Source organism: Protopterus annectens, chromosome 3.part0 (genome assembly GCF_019279795.1).
Source record: "Protopterus annectens isolate FY-2018-M chromosome 3.part0, PAN1.0, whole genome shotgun sequence".
Classification (NCBI taxonomy): Eukaryota; Metazoa; Chordata; order Ceratodontiformes; family Protopteridae; genus Protopterus; species Protopterus annectens.
In genome coordinates this window covers 1,143,358,066-1,143,383,420 of record NC_056731.1, presented here as the reverse complement: position 1 = coordinate 1,143,383,420, position 25,355 = coordinate 1,143,358,066, and the positions used below count along the sequence as shown (strand labels likewise).

The window sequence follows — 25,355 nt, the reverse complement described above, 5'->3', positions numbered from 1 at the left end:
ATCTCTTTATATAAATTTTCATGAAATTCAAGAAATATCTCTAATACCTGTACAGGATCCTTGGTTATTTCTTCCCTAAATTTGGAAACAACCCTTTCTACTTTCTGCTGCCTAAGTCATGTTAGAAGTTTTTTGTGCTCTGGAGTTATCAAAAACTAGTGATCTTTCTAAAGTCATGTATATTGTCCAGATACTCCCTTATTTTCTCTTTAACACTTTGCAGTTGTGCCTCTTCTTGTTCTTTGAGTCTCCTTATTCTACAGTAGTTTAACCTTTGTTGTCTCCTTTTAATAATTCATATTACTTTTTAACCGTATATCTTTCTTTTTAATTCCTACCCTGTTTTTAATCTCGAATCATTTTTTCCATTCACTAGCTATAATGTCTAAAAAAAAATCTTCCTTAATAACTCTCACATAATTTTAGCTACCCATTCTATACATTCCTCTCTTTTTAACAGGTAAGGTGCCAGTGTCTTTCTACTTCACTACTCTGCATTTTTATATTAGTGCTTGATCCAAAATAGTTATCGGATGAGTGTTGAAGCTTTCAATTAAATGCACATGTTCCTTCGAAATATAATTTCTGCCTAGTCTAGCACAGTTATTACATCTTGGTGAATAATATCTCAATTATCTCAGTTCACAACTTCTATATTAAATATTTTCATAAGTTACTTTAGAAATCTATGCTCTTTTTGTTATATTTTCCCCTCTAGGTCCCCCAGATACATCCTCACTGTCGCAAATCAAGTTCTAGTCATACTTCTGAAGTATCCAAATTTTTGCAGAATGTCCAGATTTGTGCCTCATATTTTTGGTCTGTTCTTCGTAAAACTTGTGGGTTTCTGACAAATCATTAAGGACTGAAGCCAGTTGTTTTCCCGACTTCTTATCCTTCAGAAAATGCATACTAACATAAATCCTGTTTTTCTAGAAATTTTTTAAGGTTATAAAAGCGATATTTAAAATTAGTTCCTATCTTTGGGCCTTTGTTCCCACATTGTTTTAGGCTTTGTCCAGATTTCTAGCTCTAAGAGGTTGAGAGGTGTGGTTCCAGTCCCCACCTGTTAGTAATATTCCATGCAGAAAGCTGTTTATTTCTCCCCAGATTTTCATAAGTTCCATAATAGTAGTTTTAGGTGGAACATAAATACATGTCAGCATAATCCTCTTCTCTTGCCAATAGCTCCCTACTACCACAAATCTCCCATTATTATCTTTTTCCCCTTTTCTATCACTATTGGAACTCGTGTAACAGTTAGTTACTTCTTTCCCTTTGTCCATGATATTCTGCTGAATATCCATCCTGAAATCTTTTCTTTATCAAATTCACATGCTCATTCTTTCCAAATGTGTCTCCTGCAGCATTGCTGTTTGCACTCTACATTTCTTAATGTAATTGAATACTGTTTCCTTTTTGTCTATACTTGTAAGATTACTTACTTTCCAAGATGACACAGATAATGCAGCCATTATGATAAGAAGTTGTTGTTCTCATCTATTATGCATGACAGTTTTTTTGAATATGTATTTCCAACTTTTGTGTTACATGCACGCAATGGTGTTTGACAGGGTGATCTTTTATACAGTTAATTCTTGGTATCTCCTTTTGAACCTGTCAATTTTTGAAAACTTTGTGTGTTTTAATGAAAACCCGTAAACAAATAACTATATACATTTTCAGAACACCCTATAACCTATTAATTTCGAAGAAATACACAAGGCTGTGTACATATTCAAAAAAATGAAGTTTAATCCTCCAGATAAGAGGAATTGCCCCAAATCCAACAGATACACCCACAAGTATCACCTAACTTAAAGTTAATGATGAAAGCCCTTAACCGTAGTTTTAACTTTGCAAATGAATGGTATTGTTTGCGAGTTTTAAGCTACCTGGTCATTTTCAATTTTATTACTTCCTGTGTATGTACTGGTTCCAGCTATCTACTTTGGATTACTTGATTCTCAAGTGTGCAGCTGGTATGTCTACTCCTGACTCGCAGGGCCTACTTTTTTCAGACACCCCCAATGTGTATCCTGGTAATGTGGATTTAACTGGTCTAGTGGGAAGTTTAACTTTGCTTGTTCAGCAGTTGTCACAGTATCTGTCACAGGCTGATGGTGTAGCTACTAATGGAGGTCCATTTACTAAGGAAACAGTATTAGGAACTCCTCCTGTTTTTCTACAATCTTTGTGAGGTAGTTCTAATGCTATGAAACATGCACTGTCTTCCTCATTCTGTGATTTCAGTGAGACCACCAATGTTAATAGATGGCTTGATAACTTTAATCACCCTGTGGATAAAGATTACATTCATTCTCCTGATGGTGCATTCTTTATCATGAATGAGCAGATTCATGCCCTCAATAGGACTTTAAGTACAAGTCTCTTCAGTTGGACAGTTATTTTTCTTGGTAAAGGCTTAAAACGGAAACATGTACCAAAAGGTTTGAGACTTTGGAACTTTCCAGAGGGGTTGAGGAGAGTTCACCTTTTCATCTAGAGCTCCTTGAATGGTTTGACAAAACTGGACTTGACCCATTTGGTCAGCATCGGATGCATTTGCTCAAAGACGATATCTCTAAGCTTATGAATTCTATCTCTTCAGAACTCGACTTCCCTAGACACAAGATCAATTTCAGTAATGTCTTCAGGCAGATTGAGTCCAAATTAATATTTATCAAACGAGGAAAAGACAAAAAATGTATTTGTGGTGATCACAGTTACAACAGTAGAACTGTATATACTAAAGCTCCAAACTCAGCTAAAAGAGTGAGAGACTTCAGCTCGGATTTTTATGCAAAAAATTAGCAAAACAGCATCCATGATGAAGTCGATGCCCTCCCTTTACATCAATTGGCACTCTGGAGATTCGAATGCCTAGCTAACAAACAAGGAAGGAATTCAAATAATTATCAGCACTCACACAACACACAGAAATGGAGCAGGCACAAGGATTAATATTGGATTCAGTATGTATTCCTCTCACTGGTAATCTACAACTATCCGGATCTGAAAAAGGTTCGTTCCTGTTACTTCATACTACAATTTTAATAATTACAATTTTTCAGATATTATTATTATTGGTCCTGAACACCATAAAGTGTTTTTTGAAAGGATTTGCCTTTGTATCTTATAGTCGGGCCAACACTGAAAAAACCTTGTGAGACTTGAAAATTTTCACCAAAAAGCTTAATTTTCAAGTTTTGATTGGTAGAAACATGGAAGGTGAACCCACCAACAGTAATTTCAGACATAAAAGCACAACCAGTCCCCCATTGCATCCCATTATTAGCATTTACGAGAGAATGTGTGAACGGGATATAAGAGGGTTACTAAGCAGCAAGTGTAAAAATAAATGGTGTAACTTGTCAAAAACAGGAGCCTGATATTTTAAATGCAATTATATGTGATAGTAATATATGCTGCATGAAACTGGACAGAGGTGGGGGAGTGGTCATTATGGATACTGTGGACTATTCTGGTTGGTCAGTCAACAATAGGTGCATCCTGTCAGTATACATAATTGTTTCCATCAACAAGATTAATTTAGCCTATAAAGCTTTTAATGTGCACTTTGATAAATTGTCGCTTTTTGATATTATACTTTTGGGTTTCCATGAATTTTTTTGAAAGTAAAACATCCAGTCATCCCCAAAAATATTTGGAATACCTAAGATTCATTCCAACATTGCTGACCTCCCTCTGTGTCCCATAGTCTCTGCAGGTGGATCGATTACAGAATCACTAGCTAAATTTGTGGACTGTAAGTTAAAGGGATTGTTTAACAACTTTACCCATATTATCAGAGATTATTGGGACTTTTTAGACAAGCTTAGGGGGTTGTAAATGATTCACACATTTTGGTTACTTTTGATCTTAAAAATCTTTTCATTGCTATTCCCCACGAAGAAGGCATTCAGTGGTTTAATGAGATCATTTCCCAATATGGAGGTCATTCTGTTTGCGATGTCTTTAGCTACTGGTTTATTGGAGCTCATATTAGACAATAGCTTTATTTCATTTGAATAGGGGCACTACAAACAATTATGTGGGTTGCAATGGAGGCCGCTTGTGCCCCCACATTTGCCAGTGCTGTACTATTAAGATGGGAGATTAAATCTATGTTCCACTTGAATTTTTTGAAACTTTGTTCCTGTTACTATTGCTGTTTGGATGACATCTTTTTTTATATGGGCAGGTGATGTAGATGACTCTTGGTTTGCAAAACAGCTTCAGCTGTCTTCCGAATTTTTTGAGTTTACTCATTTTCACCAAGAGGTTATGAATTTTCTTGACATCACTGTTAAGAAAGGAAAGGACTGGTCTATTGAAACATCTGTTTGTAGCAAATCGACTCTTTACAATACTTTCTTACACTTTGAGTAACCACCCCCCATCAGAAAGTATGGTTAAAAGCCAGTTTAGCTGCATTTCTCGTCTTGCCTCCAATGATCAGACTTGCTTACAAGAGTTCGACCAATTACAATTTGTTTGTTGAAAGTGGTTATCCCTTTAGTATTATTGAGGAAGCTCACAAACGTGTTGTCCAGGACAGACGCAACAAATATGGTGCTATTATAAACAACGGCATACAAATTAACTCTGTTGAACATAATTTTAGTTCCATCTTCCAACTGTAATAACAAAATGGTTTTGCATTGTACACTAGAGTCAAAGGAAATTATAGGCATATTGAATAGAAACTGGCAGATTCTGCAATGTGGTGAATCCTTAAAGACATAGTTTAATCAACCACCAACCATCCATCACATTTAATAACTGTTTTATTATAAAAAGAATTAAAACCCAAGAAGCAACTAAGTGTTGGTTTTCCACAGACAGCTAAATGCGGCTGTTGCCATCAGTTTCCCTACATTGATTCAAATTTGGAAGGACACTTGTTTGTTTTGATAAGTAAATGTGGAATGCACGTCTTATTTAATTGTAGGTCAACTTTAATTGTTTATATGGTGTGCTTCATGTTCTGCGTTTTAGATCGGTAAAACGAACAATGCTCTGAACAAGAGAATTTATCTGCACACCTATAGTATTCAAGATAGTAAAAGTGCGTTGGCAAGACGTGCATTAACATGCAAGATTTTTGTAAGGTTTAATTTTTGTTTTTTGGAACAAGTTGGAGGAAATGCACTAACTGGTGACTGGAAAAATTATTTTACACTGAGAATTGATGTGGCAACTGTGATTAGATGCCATGAACCCAGCCCAGTCTAAATGATTCCATTTCTATTGTCAATGACTAAAAAGCAGAGCTATGAGGTTGTAATTCTGATTTATTCTAGTAATGTTTTTTGTATTCACTGTATTTTGACTAGGTTTTTCTTTTAGTTGCGTTGGTGGGCTTGAGGTTTTTAACATAAGGCTGGGTCCCTGAATACAGCTTCTGCTGCAGAAAACAATCCACCCTCTTTCTTTGTACCTTGTTCCTTGGATTTTTGACTTGTTCCACAATCAAAGTGGTACATTGTGAAATAGGGAGAGGACTTAACCATCTGAGAAAAGTTGTTTTTTGAAAAGTCATTTACTCACAGGTCATGCGTTAAGATAAGTAGTGATAAATTGTTATTACTGGAAAACCAAGTATTCCCTCAGTCTTCCAGGGTGGTTTGACCTTGGCGTTAGTATGTTTAGTTAAGAGAGGCACAAGTGGGCAGAGCCCCTGGTATAATTTTTTTTCACTGTTCATTCTTTTAGTTTCCCTTTACCTTTCTGTTTTCCTAAAGATCTAATGCATTTCCTTTGGTAGGATTGATTGTAGCTTTGACCTCTTCATTCAGACTTCCCTTCTCCTCAACCACTCCTCACAGATACTTGAAGCTGTGTACCTTTTCCACTATCTTCCCTTCTATCTCTATTCTCAGCTTCTTCTGATTTCCCCAGTTTGCTGCCATTACCACTGTCTTATCTGTGCTTAGTTTCATTCCATGTGCCTTCAGTTTTGCATTCTATTCTCCTACCCTGTGCTGAAGTTCTAGCTCAGAGTCTGCTTGTAATGCCACATCGTCTGCATATAGCAACTTTGTTGATCTGCCCCCTCTGACCTGTTTGCTAATGTAGTCCATCACCAGCATGAAAAGCAGTGAGCTCAGAGATGAACCCTGGTGTACGCCCACTCCCACTAGGAACCCCTCTGTGAGGACGAACACTATTTGTACTTGATTCACTGGGTCCTTGTACATAGCCTGCACTAATTCTACCAATGTTTCTGGGACTTCAAACCACTGCAGTACTGCCCAGATCAGCTTTCCTGGGACCTTGTCATATGCTTTCTCCAAGTCTAGGATGCCCAGTTGGAGATTCTCTCCTCACATTTAGTTTCTTCTCAAGTGTCTGTCTCACTGAAAACATCGGGTCAGTTGTGATGCATCCTGATCTGAATCCAGACTTCTCATCTCCCATCTTACAATTCTTCTACTCTGTGTATCCATTTATCAATTACCCTCTCCAGAACGTTCATGCAGTGTTGTAGGGGTTTGATGCCTCTGTACTGCCCACAGTTGTAGATGTGTGTAGATTACTGTTGCTGTATAACTTGGTATGTTTGGGAATTAGCTGCAGATTTACATCCAGTCCAAAAGTCTGAGTCCTAGAACTCTTCAGACATCTCATTGAGGGCTAGCTGTGTTCCTGTGCAAGAATGCAAACCTGCCTTCTGTATAAAATGGGCGGTTAGCTCATCTTTATTTTTTTCTCGGTAGGGTTATACTGTTCCTTTGAAGTAAAGTTTAGGGTTGTTTTGTCTACTTTTGGATGCAGATCTCCAAGAAAAAACATTCTTGTAATGCCAAGAACCTCACTAAAAATTCTTTTGATTCTGGTTTTAATTAATTATATTTTTGATGGTGAATGGCTTTTTGGAAAATGTGTGCTTTTCCTGGTGCATGCCTCATGGAGGCTTGGGAAGTTTTTGTAGTTGCAGGCATCAGATCCCATCTAAAGATTATCACTGCAGGTACTTATTATGCCTGGAAGACTCCCCACTTTACTGTAGACTGCCATATTTGTATATGTTTCATGTGAAAGACCCATAGGTATTGAGAAGCTTCTCTTCATGCTTGGCTGACTCACAGAATTCTAGTGGTCCTACTGTAGTATTTCACCTTGACATTGGTTCAGACGTCAGAACTGTGGGTTACCCCTAATTGTTCATAAAGAGCTGCAAAAAAGAATGCCATCACAAACAACCTGTTGAAGGCAAACAGATGTTCAGAAAGAGCTCAGCCAGGGAACCAAAGTCCATTTTTCAAGATGAAAGCGTTCATCGGGTGCTGTGACCAGGAGGTGGTTACCAACTCTGTGGACCTGGCATCTATTTTATCAGCCAGTCCCTGCCTGAGTGTTCAAGAGTCAGACATCCTAGGAGTTCTAGCATGTCCTCCCAGGCTTTGTTCTACATGGCAAATGTACTAGAATCAATGCCACAGCAGCCCAATTAGCCTTCATTGATGTCAGCATTGAAGCTGTATTTCTAAATGGGAAGTCAATCTCCCTTGCCAGTGTGTTGATTAATGAAAATTATCTCAAGGATCAATTAACAGTATTGAATTCATACATTCATCATTCCCACTGCCTCAGTGGCATTTTGGGTTATCTGCCAAGGTAATCCAGCACTGGCCAGCTTTCATCTCTCTCTCTTCCTGTGACAACTGATTGGCTTGAGCATATCCTGAGAGAGAAGCCATCAGCTTTTACAGAACATGAGTTTTCAATATTTTTCTTCAGTCCAATGAAGAAAGCCCTCTATCTATTCACAAAATCTGGTGTTACTTTTTCTGGTTTACTGCTCAGATAAGCCCCATTTGGGGACCTCCCTCCTCTCATTTTATTATTAGATTTATTATTCTCTTTCTATTTTTCTGTTTATTGAAAAATATTTTAAAGTTTTATTTTTGTGAGTGTCAGTGTTTATTTAGCCTCTGTCTTTGTCTTTGACAAATACTTGTTTTTACTATTTCTGAGGAAACTTTCTGTACCTCTCAAAAGTGCCGTCCGTGTGTGTGTGTGTGTGTGTGTGTGTGTGTGTGTGTGTGTGTGTGTAGACCCCAGAGGCAGTTTAATGTGGTTAAAGTGTGTAGAGCTAATTGTTAACACTGGTTTGGCACATTGGTTGCTTTGATGTTTGGATTTTGTGTATTGAAAATTCTTTAACTTCTGTCAGTTGTAAAAGAATTCTGAACACATGTTTTTGTGATAACAGTTTGGCAGACTTTAGTTGTGTGGGGAGGTGCTTGTTATTAGAAACTTGAAGTGTGTATTGAGATACGTTATCCAGGACTGTCAGTTTGTTATTCTGGCTGGTGTTCTCTTCCTTACTTGATGGATCATAACTCTGGTAACCCCCATCAAATCCAATTGCACCTAAAAAGAAAAAAAAAAGAAAAATGTGCTCAACCTATGGTCAGTAATTCTGTTCAGCCCACAGACCACTTACCTTTTGCCCCTTCTCCCTCTAGTCTACCTTTACCAATCAATGCTGCTGTTCTTCAGAAGCTATACATTAAACTAATTGGATTTTATGCCTGGATCTTTAGTCTGTTTTGTGGTTTTAATTAGTCTGACTTTTTGGTCATATAACTTTTTTTCTTGGATTTCTGTCTTCTAAACGTGCCCTCAGTATGAGTGTTCCTCAAAATTGTAGGCCTCATGGAATCGGTGATCTTCATGATACCACACATGAGAAACATTCAGTGGTGCTGAAAGAATTCCTGGACCTAGCACCTTCATCTCTTGGTTAACAGGAGCATCAGTGATGGAGGGTTTGACTGTCTTTGAAGCCAGGACTCCCTTTCTGTCTTCAGACCCCAGTACAGTCTGTCCATATGGACCCTTCAAATGTTGCGTGGGAAGCAGTGTCCATAGGGGTTTAAGTGCAACTGCATGTGCGGGTCTTCAGGACATGCCAAAGCATGTGAAAATGTAAAAGAGGTGTTGGCAGTGATTTATGGCTTTAAAGTTCTTCACCACTTAACAACACTTGGTCCTCTTTTTAGTGGTCAAAGGTAACACTACTGTGGTGTCGTATGTGAACAAGCAAGGGGGGTATGAGGTTATTCCCTGTATGCGGGTTGGCAGTGATGGCCTGGGAACTACCTGTACAGCATTTTCTGACTCTTCAGGCCTTTTGTATTCTTTCAGAGCAAAACACAGTGACAGACACACTAAACAGATCCTGGACAGACTCTCCCGAGTGGAAGCTGCATGTAGATCTCTTCCAAGACTTGATCCAGATGTGGGGACCACCTCAAGTAGACCTGTTTGCTCCTTTCAAAACAGCAAATCAGATAACTGAAAAAGTCTTTTTAATGTATTGTTGCAGCCATGCTTGGAAGATGGACACTCTTATTATTCCTATGATCAGCAGTGTTCCTGTATGCATTCCCAATCTTTTCAATGATTCCCATAGTACTTCTAAAGATTGAGAAAAAAATTACCAAAGATCATTGTTGGTAACCCCCTTTTGGCCCAGGCAGAGTTGGTTCTACTTGTTAATTTAATTGGCCAAGGACAATTACCACAAGGTTCCTGTCAGACTGGATCTGCTTGCACAACATTAGAGGTAAATGGTACAACCCAGCTTAGACCAACTGCAACTGACAGCCTGGATGATTCTGTTTTGATGGCTTTTAGGCACTTGTTCCATGAGGGATGTGCAGCAGGTATTTATGGAGGCAAGAAAACCTGCAATTAAAATCTTACATTTACAAGCAGAAGAGGTTTTCTAAGTGGTGCCTAGCCAGTAACAGAGATCCCAGAAGAATTTCAATCCTCCTGGTTTTGAAATATTTGTGTGAGCTGCTTAGAGATGTTTTGTCATATGCTTCTATCACAATGCATTTTGTGGCCATCTCAACTTGTTTGCCAATGGATCCCCCTGTTTCATTTCTTTTTGTGGTCCGACAGGTTATGTTCCATAAAAATCCAATTCCTCTCTGGGATCTTGACTGTCAGGCTGATTTATGGTTCAGTGTTTGGAAAACTGTTTTACTCATTGCTCTGACATCTGCACGGTGAGTCTCTGAGCTGCAAGCTCTCATGGTGGGACAACTCTATCTGATTTTTTCAGAAGGGCAGAGTTGTGTTGCAAACTAATCCATCATTCATGAGTAAAGTTTTTTTCTGAATTTACATTTAATAAGCCATCAATCTCCCAGTGTTCTATCCTGATTCAAAAAACAAGACAGGAAAAATTCTACATACCTTGGATGCAGACAGGCAGCTCAGGTACCAGCTTGACAGAATGAAGCCCTTTAGGAATGCTAAACAGCTTTTTATCTCCTATACAGGGGCTAAGAAACATAAACCTGTTTCTTAGCAAACTATTGCATGGTGGTTGTCGTCTGCTATTGACTTCTTTTATTCCCACTGTGGTAAATCTCTCTGAGGCAAGGTTAAAGCTCACTTGAACAGTTTCTTATGCTCTTTGATGACATGTAGGAAAGGGGGTAGACTCTAGAAGCAGCAACCTGGTCCTGTCTTCATACCTTTACAAAGCACTACAAACTGGATTCCTTTTCAAGGTCCAGAGTAGGCTTTATTAGGACCATTCACCAGAGGCTTCTACTTCCTCTACCTCCCAGGTGGGGGTAAGCTTTCAAAATATACCCAAAATGTCACTGAGACAGTGGGAGTGATGAACATAGTACAGTTAATGCTAGTCCTACTTACCTGTAACAGAAGATGTTTGAATTCCTCATTGGCAGCACTCAGTTGATATTCCCCAGATTGTTCATAGTTGACGTGGGTTTCAACCTCTTTGATTCAGTTGTTGTTGGACATGTTTTTTATATGGTATTGTGATTGGCTGCAAATTTACTCTTGCTAAATGATTCTGCCTTCATATACTTTCCTCTCTTTTTTTGTGGAAGTGAAAATAGTGGAAAACTTTCTTCCTGTGACACCTGAAGGTTTCCATCTCTGGATATGCTCAGCCAATCAGCTGTCACAGGAAGAGAAAGGAAGGGCAGCCTGAGCTTTTGAAAGCTGGCCAATACTGAGTCACCTTGGCAGATAATCCAGAATGCCACTGAGGCAGTGAGGAATTCAAACATCTACTGTTGCAGATGACTAGGATTTACACAACTGTACTTTCTCCAGGAATGCACTTGCAGGTCAAAAAAATAACTTCTTTCTTAAGGCCTTTCCAGATAATTGGACATCTGACCAGCATTCTTCATCCAAGACTTGAGTCCCTAAGGCTCCTTCACCTTTGATACCCAGAGTTACTCTCCCTCAGCAGGTCTTTGTCCTACAGGATGGCAGTGGAGCTCTTCTGAGTGTGACTGAACTTGCAACCCACTGCCAGTCAGCCTTCCAATTAGGGGGCCCAGCTTATCAAGAGAAAAGAGGAGGACCTCTTCACAAAGGGAGTCAGATTCCTCTAATGAAGAGAAATTTTAGCTTGTACCTCCAAAATGTCTTCTCATCTTGAATTTGACTGATGAATTATTTACAGAGGCCTTCAGTTTCTTTAGGAAGCACCCCAAATGGAGCAATAGAAAATCTTGGTGACTAAAAAGAGGTACTTAGTCAAGCGAAGACTCTAAATTGCCTGTAGGTATGAATGCTTGCACATGTAATAAAGAAGAAAGACCTGGGCACCTCCTTCATTTCCTTCTCTGCTTTATAAACTCCACTATGGCTGTCCCTGAGGTAATTCTAGGAGTTGGATGTGGCACAAGCGAGAATGAGTGAGTGAGCAAGACCTGCTAGGTGTGGACAAACCTAAATCTGTTTCTGTGCCCCATTGTTTGAGGCTTTTGAAATTGCTTATGACTGCATTCCTGAATTTGATTCCTAGTTCCCCCACCCCCAAAACACCTCTCAGGTTTTGCAACATTTAGCGGACTCAGTAACTTTACAAGAACTTGGTGGCAGATTCAGTAGTAGATTCCCTGGATGTTGCCAGGAGATATAATTTTGCTACTGGCTTCAGCAGCCTTCTAGATGACAGGAAGGGCAGAGTTGTGTATTCTACTTGAAAGAAAGTTTACATCTGTGCTATCCCAGCCATCAAAACTATTGGCTGCCAGGTGTACATGACTAAATATCATGAGGATACCCTTTAACAGATAGAAGATTTGACAGGAGAGATTATTGATTTGACCTTGAAGGTACACCTGGCAAACTTGCCCATGCTGATGTTCTTCGTGCTTCACTGTTGCAGTCATCACTTTTGGGTTATCTGCTTGCAGTAGCCCTCAGTCGGCCTGATTATCAAAGTCTTGGGTCCTGCTTCGGTTGCTGTCTCATCTTCCATGACGTCAGGTAGTCAGGGGTATAAAGCTTGCAGCCGACACCTTTTCATCAGTCTTTCTTGCCGTGCGGTGCCCAAAGCAGAAGCAGTTCGCAAGTGCCAGTCGGCTGACTCCTGAAATTTTCGATGTTCATCGTGCATACAGCTGCAGTCATAACAGGGTTGTCCTGCCGTCAGGCGGGTCCTCGGTTGGCCGAATTCCAAAGTCTAGGTCCGGCGTCGGTTGTCGTCGCTTCTTCCCTGACGTCAGTGCGCCAGGGGTATAAAAGAACCAGCCACCGCCATTTTCTTCAGTCTTTCTTGCTGCGCGGTGCCCGAAGCAGAAGCAGTTCGCAAGTGCCGGTCGGCCAGCTCCTGAAATTACGAAAAATTTTGCAACCGAAGTCTTCTTGAAAGCTAAGTACCCCATTGGGGAAACTTTTCTTGCCTCAGACCGATGTCAGACAAAGTTAATAATTGTATTTCTTGTGGGAAGCAAATACCGCATAAGGATTTTCATTCCCTCTGCATTCCTTGCTTAGGCCCAGACCACGACGTCTCGGTCTGTCGCTTTTGTGCTTCATTCAACAAACGCACCATTAAGCGTCGGGCGGAGTTCGCCCAGCACTATTTTGGCAAAAAATTTAACTATATTATGTCGTCGGATACTCCGACTCCAGTTTTGTCTAAAAAACGCAAAGATAAGGACCGACACACGAGGTCCGCGGCCTTTACCGACACCACGCCAAAGCCGACTACAGGTGGTCCGGTTGTCAGCAAGGCGCCTACGCAGCCCCTGTCTACTGACGCCACTTCATTGGCGGTGTCTTCTGTGCTCGAGGTCGCAGGCTCCTCGGCCCACACCCCGACTACAGATACCGAAGCCACTCTTGGTGGTGAATCTCAAAACGTAGACAGGTCTGCCTCCTCTCAAGGTGTCTTTAGGCCTTCCTCTTCTTTTTCTATCAAGGCTTTCACTAAGTCTAAAGCAGCCATGCATTCTAAGAGACAAGCTCCACAGGGCCCTTCTTCAGGCCCCATGCCTAAAAAACAGATGCTTAAAATGGCTGAGGATTTGATTACTCTTATCAGGGGTTCTCAACCCCCCCCCCCCGGAAAAAAGGCCCAGAGTGGAGGAAGAATCCCCCTCCTCTGACCAGGCCTCCATTATTTCAGAGCACTCTGATGAACAGGAACATTCTTACTCCTCGGAGGCCTGCCTTAACCCGGATTCTTTACCTCCAGCCCCAGTCAAGCCTGACAGGTACTACCGGGTTCCTGACTCACACCAATTTTTATACAAAAGCCATGCGGCTGACCCAGGAACTATCTCACAGGGCCGCAAGGGAATTAAGGCCTCCACTGCTAAAAACCCATTACTTTCCGGGAGAGATTCCAGATCCTTAGAAAGGTGGGGGAAAAAGGTATACACCTCGGCCACCTTAACCATGAGGGCATTAAACTGCCAATTCCATATGCTAAAGTACCAACAGTTTCTGTTATCACAGTTGAGAAGTAAAATGTCACAACCTGAACAACCAGACTTGAAGGAGTTGCAGGATTTGATGCATAATGCAGAACAAGTGGGTAAACATACCTTGCAATGTGGTGTTGATGTCCTAGACACCTCATGTAGAGCTGCTGTTACAGGATCAGTCATACGTAGACATGCCTGGCTCAAGGAGCAAACCTTACCAGATCATGTCAAAGCTGAGTTACTAGATGCCCCTCTACAAAAGGATGTATTATTTGGTGTTAAAGCTGAGGAGGTATTAAAGAAAATGGAGGAAAAGGCTAAATCAATGCAAACAGTGAAAGATTTTCTACAGGTACAACCTCCACGTTTCAGTAGAAATTGGCCTTCCAAAAATTGGTCCTTTCCAGCCACGGACAGACCCCAAAGAGGTAGATACAGGTGCCCGAGGGGCAGAGGGCATTCTCAAGGATCGTTTAGAGGCAGACAATGGCAAGCTCCTACACAAAGAGGTGGTGAGGATAGTTCGCAGCCATTCAGAAAGCAAGCCCAATGACTTTCCCCTTTGCATGCCAAGCAAGGCTCAAATGGCAGCACCCTTAGGCAGAAAACTGGCATTATTTTCAAAAAATTGGCATATTGTCACAAAAGACAAATGGATCCTGGACATTATAAACAGAGGCTACAGATTCCATTTTCACACCCTTCCAAAAATGAGAGGCATCCCAGACCTGCCACACAATCAAAGGGCAGAGGCACAAAGACAAATTTCAGATCTCATGGACATGAAAGCTATTTAAGAGGTACCTATTCACGAACAAGGTCAAGGTTTTTATTCCAGACTATTCCTGGTACCAAGGAAGGGAAAAGATTGGAGACCTATTTTGGACCTATCCATCCAAAACACATTTCTACTCGTACCAAAATTCAAGATGCTCACATTACAGCAGCTTCTTCCCATGCTGGGCAAGGAGTCTTGGCTGGTAACATTGGACTTCAAGGAGGCATACCTGCATGTCCCAATCAGACAAAATTGCAGAAGATACCTCAGATTTCTTGCAGGTTCAATCCATTATCAATTCTCTGCATTGCCCTTTGGCTTATCTACTGCGCCCAGAGTATTCACGAAATGCCTGGAATCAGTAATTGCCTACTGCAGACTTCAAGGGATACAAATATACCCATATTTGGACGACTGCCTGATCCAAGCGGACAGCAAGCACATACTTCTGAAACATCTGGCTTTTGTAATAATGTTGTTGAATTCTCTGGGATACACAGTCAACAAAAAGAAATTAAGGCTTATACCCTCTCAGAAAATAATTTTCCTGGGTGCCAACTTGGACACAAACACCCAGATGGCCTACCTCACGCCAGAGAAGCAGGGGCAACTAACTCAGTACTTTATTTCACCAGGCTGACTGCAAGGAAAATCCTGCAGGCTCTGGGATTCATGGCATCTTGCATACTACTAATCCCATGTGCAAAGCTGCATATGAGGAAACTTCAATGGTACCTGAAAAACCTATGGTCTCAACACAGCCACAGTTTGGAAACAATAATACCACTAATTCCATGTCTTCAAAAGGAATTTCTGTGGTAGGCTCAAGCATGCCAAACAAACACAGGTCTCCCATTCTGCAAGCCTCAAGCAAATCAAGTCATCACAACAGACGCTTCGGAATACGCCTGGGGGGCGCACATGACAGATCGGTGCATTCAGGGCAAATGGTCCCAAAAAGAAAACCACCTTCACGTCAATCAAAAGGAAATGCTAGCAGTAATAAATGCTTTTATAGCTTTCAAAGACCTTCTGCATCCAGGTCAAGTATTGATAAGGACAGACAACACCACAGTAATGTGGTACATAAACAAACAGGGAGGAACTCATTCATACCCCCTATGCAGGCTGGCCATGTCACTTTGGAACATGGCTCTGGAATTGCAAATCGAACTTCAAGCACAGTACTTGCCAGGCAAGGAAAACATGCTGGCAGACAACCTAAGCAGAAATATGACAGATCCACACGAATGGAAGTTGCATCCTCAAGTTTTTACAGAGATAATTCAAGCATCGGGAAGGCCAGACATAGATCTCTTTGCCTCCCACAAAAATCACCAATTGACAAAATTCTGCTCAAGGACTTTTCATCCACAGGCCTGGAGAGTGGACGCTCTCTCTTTCAGTTGGACAACAATGACAGTTTATGCCTTTCCACCTCTTCCTCTGCTGCCCAAAGTTCTATTAAAAACCAGAGCAGACAGACCAAAGATGATTCTCATTGCTCCAGACTGGCCAAGACAACACTGGTACCCAATCCTGAGGAGCCTGACGCATTCCCCTCCATGGACTCTACCTCTAATGCCTCTTCTTCTGACTCAGCACAGCTTCAAAACTATTCACAGTCAGCTGAAAACACTCAATCTGGCCGCATGGAAGATTCCTTAACATCACAACAGACCCTACTCTCCAAGGAGGTGCAGGATGTCATTTTGGAGGCCAGAAGGCCGTCTACTAGAAAAGCTTACTCCGCAAAATGGAAATGGTTTTGTGCCTGGAATGAGAAAAAGGGCCAGAATCCTGGAAAACTGAATTTACCTCAAATATTACAGTATCTAGCTGAGCTGCTAAGCAGTGGACTTTCATTCTCCTCCATCAAAATCCATGCCTCAGCCATTTCTGCAGAATACAACACTGATCCACCTTTATTCTCTCACCCCTCTTAAGACAGTTCCTCAGAGGGGCTAAGAATATAAAACCCCCAAGGAAACAACCAATACCTGCTTGGGATCTCAATTTCATTCTAGAAAAGCTGACCTTGCCTCCTTTTGAGCCAGCTGCCTCAACAGATTTGCAATATTTGTCCTGGAAAACAGCTTTCCTTCTGGCTATCACCTCAGCTCATAGGGTATCGGAACTACAAGCCCTCCTTGGCTGTGCAGCCTTTTATCATATTCCATCAGGACAGAGTTTCCTTACGAACCAACCCGTCCTTTATGCCAAAGGTGGTATCCAGGGTAGCTTTGAATCAGGCTATTCACTTACCTACCTTTTACCCTAATCCTCAAAACAAAGGGGAGAGACTACTACATTCCTTGGACATCCACAGACAGCTGCGTTATTATTTGGACAGAACAAAGCCTTTCAGAAAATCAGAACAGCTCTTTGTGTCCTATGCTATAGGAGCTCAAGGGAAGCCAATTTCCAAATAGACAATCTCAAAATGGATAGCCCACTGCATACGTTTTTGTTACTCTTTTCATGATAAAACTGTACCTGCAGGCATCAGATCTCACTCCACAAGGGCCACAGCTACCTCTGCAGCTTTCCTCAAAGGAGTTCCTACCAAAGATATTTTGGAAACAGCCACTTGGAGTTCTGTGCATACCTTCTCCATGTACTACCACCTACCATTATACTCCAAAACTAGAGCAGGCTTTGCCACTGCAGTCTTGCAGGGCATTCTGGCACCTCCTAGTTCCACCTAGTGCCTACCACCCTGTGCGTAGCTTTGGGATTCTACCCATCTGTTATGACTGCAGCTGTATGCACGATGAACATAGTACAGTTTTGTACCTACCATAAATGTAGATGTTCGAGTGCTAATACAGCTGCAGTCCAGGTTTCCCTCCCTCCTTCCCCTCTTGGGACAGGCCTATTGGCTAACACCTCCTCATACAACCTGATTGGGGTATTCTTTTATGGTGTATTTGCTTGCAACTACTGTATTTTGATTATATTGCATTGCTTTATTACACAAATTTATGTATTGCCTTCCTTCTGGGGGCACCTGACATCTGGGGCAAGAAAAACTGAAGAAAATGGCGTCGGCTGGTTCTTTTATACCCCTGGCACACTGACGTCAGGGAAGAAGCGACGACAACCGACGCCGGACCTAGACTTTGGAATTCGGCCGACCGAGGACCCGCCTGACGGCAGGACAACCCTGTTATGACTGCAGCTGTATTAGCACTCTAACATCTACATTTATGGTAGGTACAAAACTGTACTTTTTCGAGTTTCAGAACCGAAGTTTTCAACTAAAGCTAAGTACGCGTTGGGGAAACTTTTTCTTGTTCTAAACCGATGTCAGTAAAAGTCAATAATTGTATTTCTTGTGGAAAGCAAATACCTCATAAAGATTTTCATTCGTACTGTATTCCTTGCCTAGACCCTGACCACGATGTACCTTGCTGTCGGTTTTGTGCCTTATTTAAACCACAAACTGTCCATCGTTGGTATAGTTTCGCTTCTAAATATTTTGGTGCTCGGTTCAATTATCCTGATATGTCTTCGGTAAGCCATCCAACTACTGACATTCCGAAAAAAACGTAAAGATAAAGACCGAGACAGGCCGCCTAGGTCCACAGCTGCCAACGACACTTCTAAGCTAGTCGCCTGTTCGGCGGTACTCAGTGAGGCGCTTTCGCAGCCCCTGACTCCCGTTACTTCGGATTCGCAGGCCTCTACTGAGACCCATTCGGAGTCCGGTATGCCGCAAGATGCTTCAGCTGTGAAACCTGTGGATGTCTCTACCTTGGATGGAGCCGCTGTGCAGGCACTGGCTTCCGAGGGTGTATTCAGGCCTACTGACTTGCATATTAAACTGACGCCATCGTCTTCTTCTAGGCCTAAAACTCGAACCATGCCTAGGAAACTGACGCCCAGACCGCATGGTCAGGACTCTGTGCCTAAAAAACAAATAAGAATGGCTGAAGACCTTATTACTTTAATCAGGGGAAGCCAACCTTCCCCCTCTAAGAGTCCTAAGACTGAATTTGCTTATGATACTTCTGACCAGGATTCTGAAATTTCTGTCTCCTCTGATGACCAGGATCTACCCTTACCTACCTATGAGGATTCTGATGCAAAGGACTCTATTCCCTCTGCTTCTCCCCAGATAATTTTTCTTTTGGTGAAACCTTACATACTCTTAGGGAGCATTTTCACTGCAAAAGCCAGGATTACTCTGATTCTAAAAGACACTTAGAGATTTCTTACTCCTGCCCTAACACAGGCCTTTAACTATCCCTCCTGTGCTAGACATTGTTGACAATGCCTTTTCGGAATCTAGCTTGGCCCCTGACTCTCTACCTCCTGCTCCCAGAAAACCTGGTAGATATTACAGGGTTCCTGATTCTCACAAGTTTTTTTTAAAAGTCCTACTGTGGATCCTGAGACCATTTCTCTGGGACCCAAGGGCATTAAGGCTACTGCTGCCAAAAATTCGACCCCGTCTGATAGAGATTCCAGGGCCCTGGATAGATGGGGTAAGAAGGTATACACCTCTGCATCCTTGGCCATCAGGGCCTTAATTTGCCGGTTTCATATGTTAAAGTATCAGCAGCATATTATTGGATTGCTTAAACAGAAAATGATGTTGATTCCTGATTGTGCTGAAAATAAGGATTTACAGGATTTAATGCATTCTGCTGAACAGGTTGGAAAACATACTTTGCAATGTGGTTTTGATTCACTAGAGGCAGCTTGCAGGACTGCTGTCACCGGGTCTGTGCTTAGAAGGCATGCTTGGCTTAAGGAGCAAACTTTGCCAGATCATGTTAAAACTAAATTGCTGGATGCTCCCTTAAATCAGGACTGCCTGTTTGGTGACAAAGCAGAAGTTGTTCTTAAAAAGATGGAGGAAAAAGCTAAATCTATGCAAACTGTTAAAGATTTCTTACAAGTGCAGCCTTCTAGATTTAGTAGGCATTGGCCCTCAAAAAATTGGTCCTTTTCTGCCTCTTCCAGGCCTTCTCAGTTCAAAAAAAAACACAAGAGGCCAGCATGACAGTCTCAATACTTTAATAATGATAAACTTGAATTCAGGACATAGAAACGACCTGAAATACCAATTCAATTCCAAACCGGTTTCGGCTCGACAGCCTTCATCAGTGATGAAGGCTGTCGAGCCGAAACCGGTTTGGAATTGAATTGGTATTTCAGGTCGTTTCTATGTCCTGAATTCAAGTTTATCATTATTAAAGTATTGAGACTGTCATGCTGGCCTCTTGTGTTTTTTAGTTCGATGGTTTGGCCGTGCATACCGTATGGGCAAGGTTTTCAGTTTGTTCTTCTCAGTTCAAACCCAGAGCCAGCAGAACACCCAGGCTTCAGTCCCAGGGTACACACAGGACTAAGCAGTGGGGGGCTCCCACTTCCAAATCAGGGAGTAGTAAGACTCCTTCCTGTGGTAAGCTGTCTCAATGACTTAATTTTAAAACTTCCAAGCACTTCCAAACTGATTGCTCCTTTAGGGCGAAATATTGCTCTGCAAGCAAAAAACTGGGAACTCATTACCCAGGACAAATGGGTTTTAAACATAGTTTCCCAAGGATACAGATTTCACTTCCACACGTTACCAACCCCAAACGGGTGACCAGATCTACCCCCAAATCAGTGGGCAGATGCTCAAAAGCAAGCACTCTCCCTCTTAAGATTAAAGGCTATTCAGACTGTACCAGAAGATTAAAAGGGACAAAGTCTCTAGTCAAGACTTTTCCTGGTACCCAGAAAAGACAACCCATGGCGTCCTATCCTGGACCTGTCTATCCTAAACACCTTTTTGGTCATTCCAAAATTCAAGATGCTAACTCTTCACCATTTGCTTCCCATGATAGGCAAAGATGCCTGGTTGGCAACACTGGATTTAAAGGAAGCCTACTTGCACATTCCAATCAGGGAATCTTGCAGAAAATACCTGCATGCACTATCAGTTCTCTGCGCTGCCCTTTGGCTTGTCTTCTGCGCCCATGGTATTCACAAAGTGCCCAGGTCCAGTCATTGCATTTTGCAAACAAAGAAATATTAAAATATACCCATACCTGGACGATTGTCTAAATCTAGCAGAAAGCTAGGACATACTTCTAAATCATCTGGCATTTGTGCAGAAGGTGTTAACTTGTCGGTGGTACACCATAAACGAAAATAAATCACAGCTAGTACCCTGTCAACAAGTTATGTTCCTGGGAGCAAGCTTGAACACAACTTTCCAGATGGCTTTCCTCACACCAGGGAAACAAAGTCACTTGACAACTTACTTCAAACTAGTGGCCACAAAAACCCTGCTTTCTGCAAGGCAAATACTGCAAGCCTTTGGGGTTCATGGCTTCGTGCATTCTACTAATTCCATATGCAAGGCTGCATATGAGGAAACTACAATGGTATCTAAAAAGCCTATGGTGTCAACATTCTCAGGATCTAGAAGCAATGATTCCTATCATACCTTGCCTATGGTTAGAATTCCTTTGATGGGCAGAGGCCTGCCACCAAAACAAGACACTACCATTCACTCTACCCCCTGCCACCCAAACCCTAACAACAGACACATCAGACTATGGATGGGGGGCTCACCTGGCAGGGGAGTGCATTCAGGGCAAATGGAACCCAAGTCAAATGCACCTGCATATCAATCAAAAAGAAATGTTAGCTGTACAGAATGCTCTGACAGCCTTCAAGGACTACATTCTTCCAGGACAATTAAAGGTAAAGACTGAAAACACCACTGTTATGTGGTAAATAAACAAGCGGGGGGGGCATTCTTACCCCCTCTGCAGACTAGCCATGGCTCTGTGGAACACAGCCTTGAGCTACCATGTTCATCTACAGGCTCAATTCCTGCCAGGAAAACTAAATAAACTGGCAGACAAACTAAGCAGAAATCTCATGGACCCACATGAGTGGAAACTGGAACCAAAGATTTTCAACATGTTGATCAACAAATGGGGGATCCCAGACATAGACCTGTTTGCCTCCCCCCAGAACTACCAATTGAACAAATTCTGCACAAGGACTCCCCACAAACAAGCTTGGAAAGTGGATGCTCTGTTCTTCAGCTGGAAAAATCAGTTTATGCCTTTCCTTCTCTGCCTCTCCTCTCCAAAGTACTACTAAAGATTAAACGGGTCAAACCAAGGATGATACTGATTGCACCAAACTGGCCATGCTAACACTGGTACCCCCCCCCCCTGCACAGTGCGTCACAGCTGGCCCATGGCACCTACCTCAGACCTTTACTCTGCTGTCTCAGCAGGAGAGCCAGATTCTGCACCCCCAGCTTCAAGCCCTGAACCTGCCAGCCTGGCTAATTACCTAATCTCTCCGTTACCATCCCTCAGAAAACCAGTGTTGGATGTCATTTTGTAGGCAAGGAGGCCTAGTACTAGAAAATCTTATGGTGAAAAATGGAAAAGATTCAGTGCCTGGAACCAAACTCAAGGGATGGCCACATCAGCGCTCAGTTTACCTCAGATTCTTCAATACTTAACTGAGATGCTTCACAAGGACCTTTCATTTTCCTCCATCAAAATTCACGCTTCAGCCATTTCAGCTCATGACAACACAGAACCTCCCCTCTTTTCTCACCTACTGCTCAAGCAGTTCCTCAGAGGGGCCAAAAACTTAAGACCACCCCCAACTCCAGCCTGGGACCTTAATTTTGTATTGGAAAAACTCACTCTTCCTCCTTTTGAGCCAGCTGCAGCTGCAAAGTTAAAAATTCCTTTCTTGGAAAACAGCTTTCCTTTTAGCAATCACTTCAGCAAGAAGGATATCTGAATTAGAATTACAGGCCCTTATGGCAGTGGAGCCTTTCATCATCTTTCATGCAGACAGGGTGTCCCTCTGGACTAATCCGTCTTTCAAGCCCAAGGTGGTATCCAGTGTGGCTCTTAATCAGTCCATTCATTTGCCAACCTTCTTTTCTAATCCACAGAACAAAGGGGAACAGATAATGCACTCCTTAGATGTGCACAGGCTACTTAGATTTTACTTGGACAGGACTAAGCCTCTAAGGAAATCTGAACAACTGCTGGTTGTATTTACTGCAGTGGCAGAGGGGAAGGCTATTTCAAAGCAAACCATTTCTAAATGGATAGGCCATTGCATTAATTTCTGCTATAAGCACCATGGAAAACCTATCCCACTGGGGATTAGACCTCATTCAGCCAGGGCTGCATCTACCTCTACAGCCTTTCTCATAGATGTCCCTACCAGAGACATCCTAGAAGCTGCTACCTGGAGTTCTGTACATACTTGCACCAAGCATTACCATTTGCCAATTTTCTCTAAATCCAAAGCTGGCTTTGCCACTACAGTCTTGCAGGGCCTTATAGCTGGTCCTAATGCTATCTAAATTCCTCCTCCCATCCTTAGCTTTGGAAATCTACCCAAATGTGATGACTGCAACAGTGAAACATGAAGAACATAGTTCAGTTGTGTACACTTCCATAAATGTAGATGTTCGAGTGTATTCACTGTTGCAGTCCTGGTTACCCTCCATCCAGCCCCCCCTGACTTCTTTTGGCTGTACCTCTATTCTCCTTTACTATACTTAAAAGCTTTTTGGTGTATTTGCTTTTTTGTTGGAGGTATAACCGTGTGTGTGTGTGTGTGTGTGTGTGTGTGTGTGTGTGTGTGTGTGTGTGTGTGTGTGTATGTATATATATATATATATATATATATATATATATATATTTATATATATATTTAATTGCTTCCCATTAAGGGGGGCACCTGACATCTGGGGCAAGAAAAACTGATGTAATGGCATCTGCTGCATGCTTTATACCCTGACTACCTGATGTCACGGAAGATGAGACAGCAACCGACGCAGGAACCAAGACTTTGATAATCAGGCCGACTGAGGGCTACTGCAAGCAGGTAACCCAAATGTGATGACTGCAACAGTGAATACACTCGAACATCTACATTTATGGTAAGTGTACACAACTGTACTTTTAGTGGGGTGGGGGGCAAATACAGTAGTATACAGAGTGAATTGTAGGTGTAATGTTCCATTACAGCAGCATGGGATTGGTTTTCAGGGGGCACATTTTGGCTAAGGATACAGTACCTGCCAAAACAGAAGCAGGTCTTAAATAGTTCCCCAAATAAGAGTTCCGTTTGTTCACTGTTCACATCATACATTCCAAAACCTTAAAGAGAAGGGGAAGTGTAAACAATGCATCAGGTATTCTATCCATATCTAAATCTAGCAGAAACTACCCATCCAAGTAGTGGCCCTTCTGCTGTCATCAGGCCAGAGGTCAGTAGGAGTGACAGAACAGTGTTTGAAAAGAAAAATAGCTGCAGGGCAAACAAAAAGAGCAAGTCAATGAAGCTATCTGGAATTAATTCCCCACAGTCCTCTTAGCAGTCATAACAATAAAGAAAATTTCACCGCAGACCATTTCTACCCCAGCGCACCCCCATTTTCTGTAACCACCTTCTGGATCAGCTGGAATATGGTTAATGCAGGCAGTAGGTGCTATATACAGTGTATTCAGGACACAAAATATAGCTGAAAACCTTTATAGGAATGCCAACCATCCTGGCAGGGAAGGTGGAGTTGGCCTTGTCACTTCTCAAGCTGCTGCTGATTTAAGAGCTATAGAAAAGCTCCCCTTAGAGAAGGAAGAGGAGGGCTCTACTCCAGGCTGTTATGGTTCCAAAAAAGATCATAGAAACCTGTTCTGAACTTCTCAAAGCTAAACCTATGTTTTAAAGGTTCCAGAATTCAGAATGCTGACCCTGCAGTCCCTTCTGCCTTTACTCATGCCTGAGGCTTACTTTAATCACTGTGGATCTGAAGGAAGCCTTCCTCAGTATTCCAGTACACAGAGAACACAGGCAGCTCCTCATGTTCATGGTGGAAATTTCTATTTTCCAATTTACTTCATCACTGTTTGGATTGTGTTTCTCTGAAAGCTTTAGTAAAATACCTGGCCTTAGTAGCAACATTCCTGAGGAGAAAGAGCATTCACATCTACCTTTACAAGGAAAACTGCCTGATTCAAACTCTGAGGAAGACCAACAAAGTAACCTGCACTTATATCCAGTATGAGGGTTTTTCATTGAAATTTCCAAAGTCCAGCTTGATCCCCAGCAGCATATCCAAGGTTGTCCTGGGGACTACCCTGAGCAGCTGCTCCATGAAGGCCTTTCTGCTACCCAAGGTGAGTAAATTGGAAGTCTGTTTTCTTCCCAACAGTATGTCAGCAAAGGATGTTGTCAATCCCTGTGGTATGTTGCTTTCACCATATTAATGATCCCCTTGAACACATTATACGTGCTCAATATGAGTATGGGAGCAGCATACTCACCTTAGAGGTGGAACTGTCAATGATAACATGTAATCTGAAGTAGTTCACTTAATCTGATCATCAGCCTGTGGGATGTCTGATCCGGACCAGATCCTAGACGACAGCGTCACCAGCATCTGATCTGAGCTCCAAGCTCCCTCCCCTTACCCATAATACCTCTCCATCCTTCCTTCCCTCAGATCTCGTTTGCAGCAGCTTTGCCAAGCAGCCTGGTCCCAGAGCTCCAGGCTTGGTAGGTGTGTTTTTTAGCTAATTTTTGGTGTTAGTCTTGCTGTTAGTTTAGGCAGGTTCCCTTTTCCCTTTGCTTAACCTCCCCTTCATTTTGCGTCGCGTTTCTGTCATAAAAAAAAAAAAAAAAAAGTTTTGCTGTAGTAGAGTAGAACTTCTCCCCTTTCTACCTCCTTGCTAGTGAGTATATGAGAGTGGTGTGGTCAGGCTAGTTAAGGCCTTGTGCCTCATAGTGTACATTGTTGGTATGTAAAAAACAGTAATAGTGTACTCCAATTCACTCGAAGCTGGTAA

General features: G+C 42.1%; 1 protein-coding gene across 1 annotated transcript in view; it reads left to right on the top strand.

Moving 5' to 3' along the window:
* MIB1 (MIB E3 ubiquitin protein ligase 1) overlaps positions 1 to 25,355 on the top strand; it is a 1,882,202-nt gene that overhangs the window by 1,449,157 nt on the left and 407,690 nt on the right. The window lies entirely within an intron of this gene.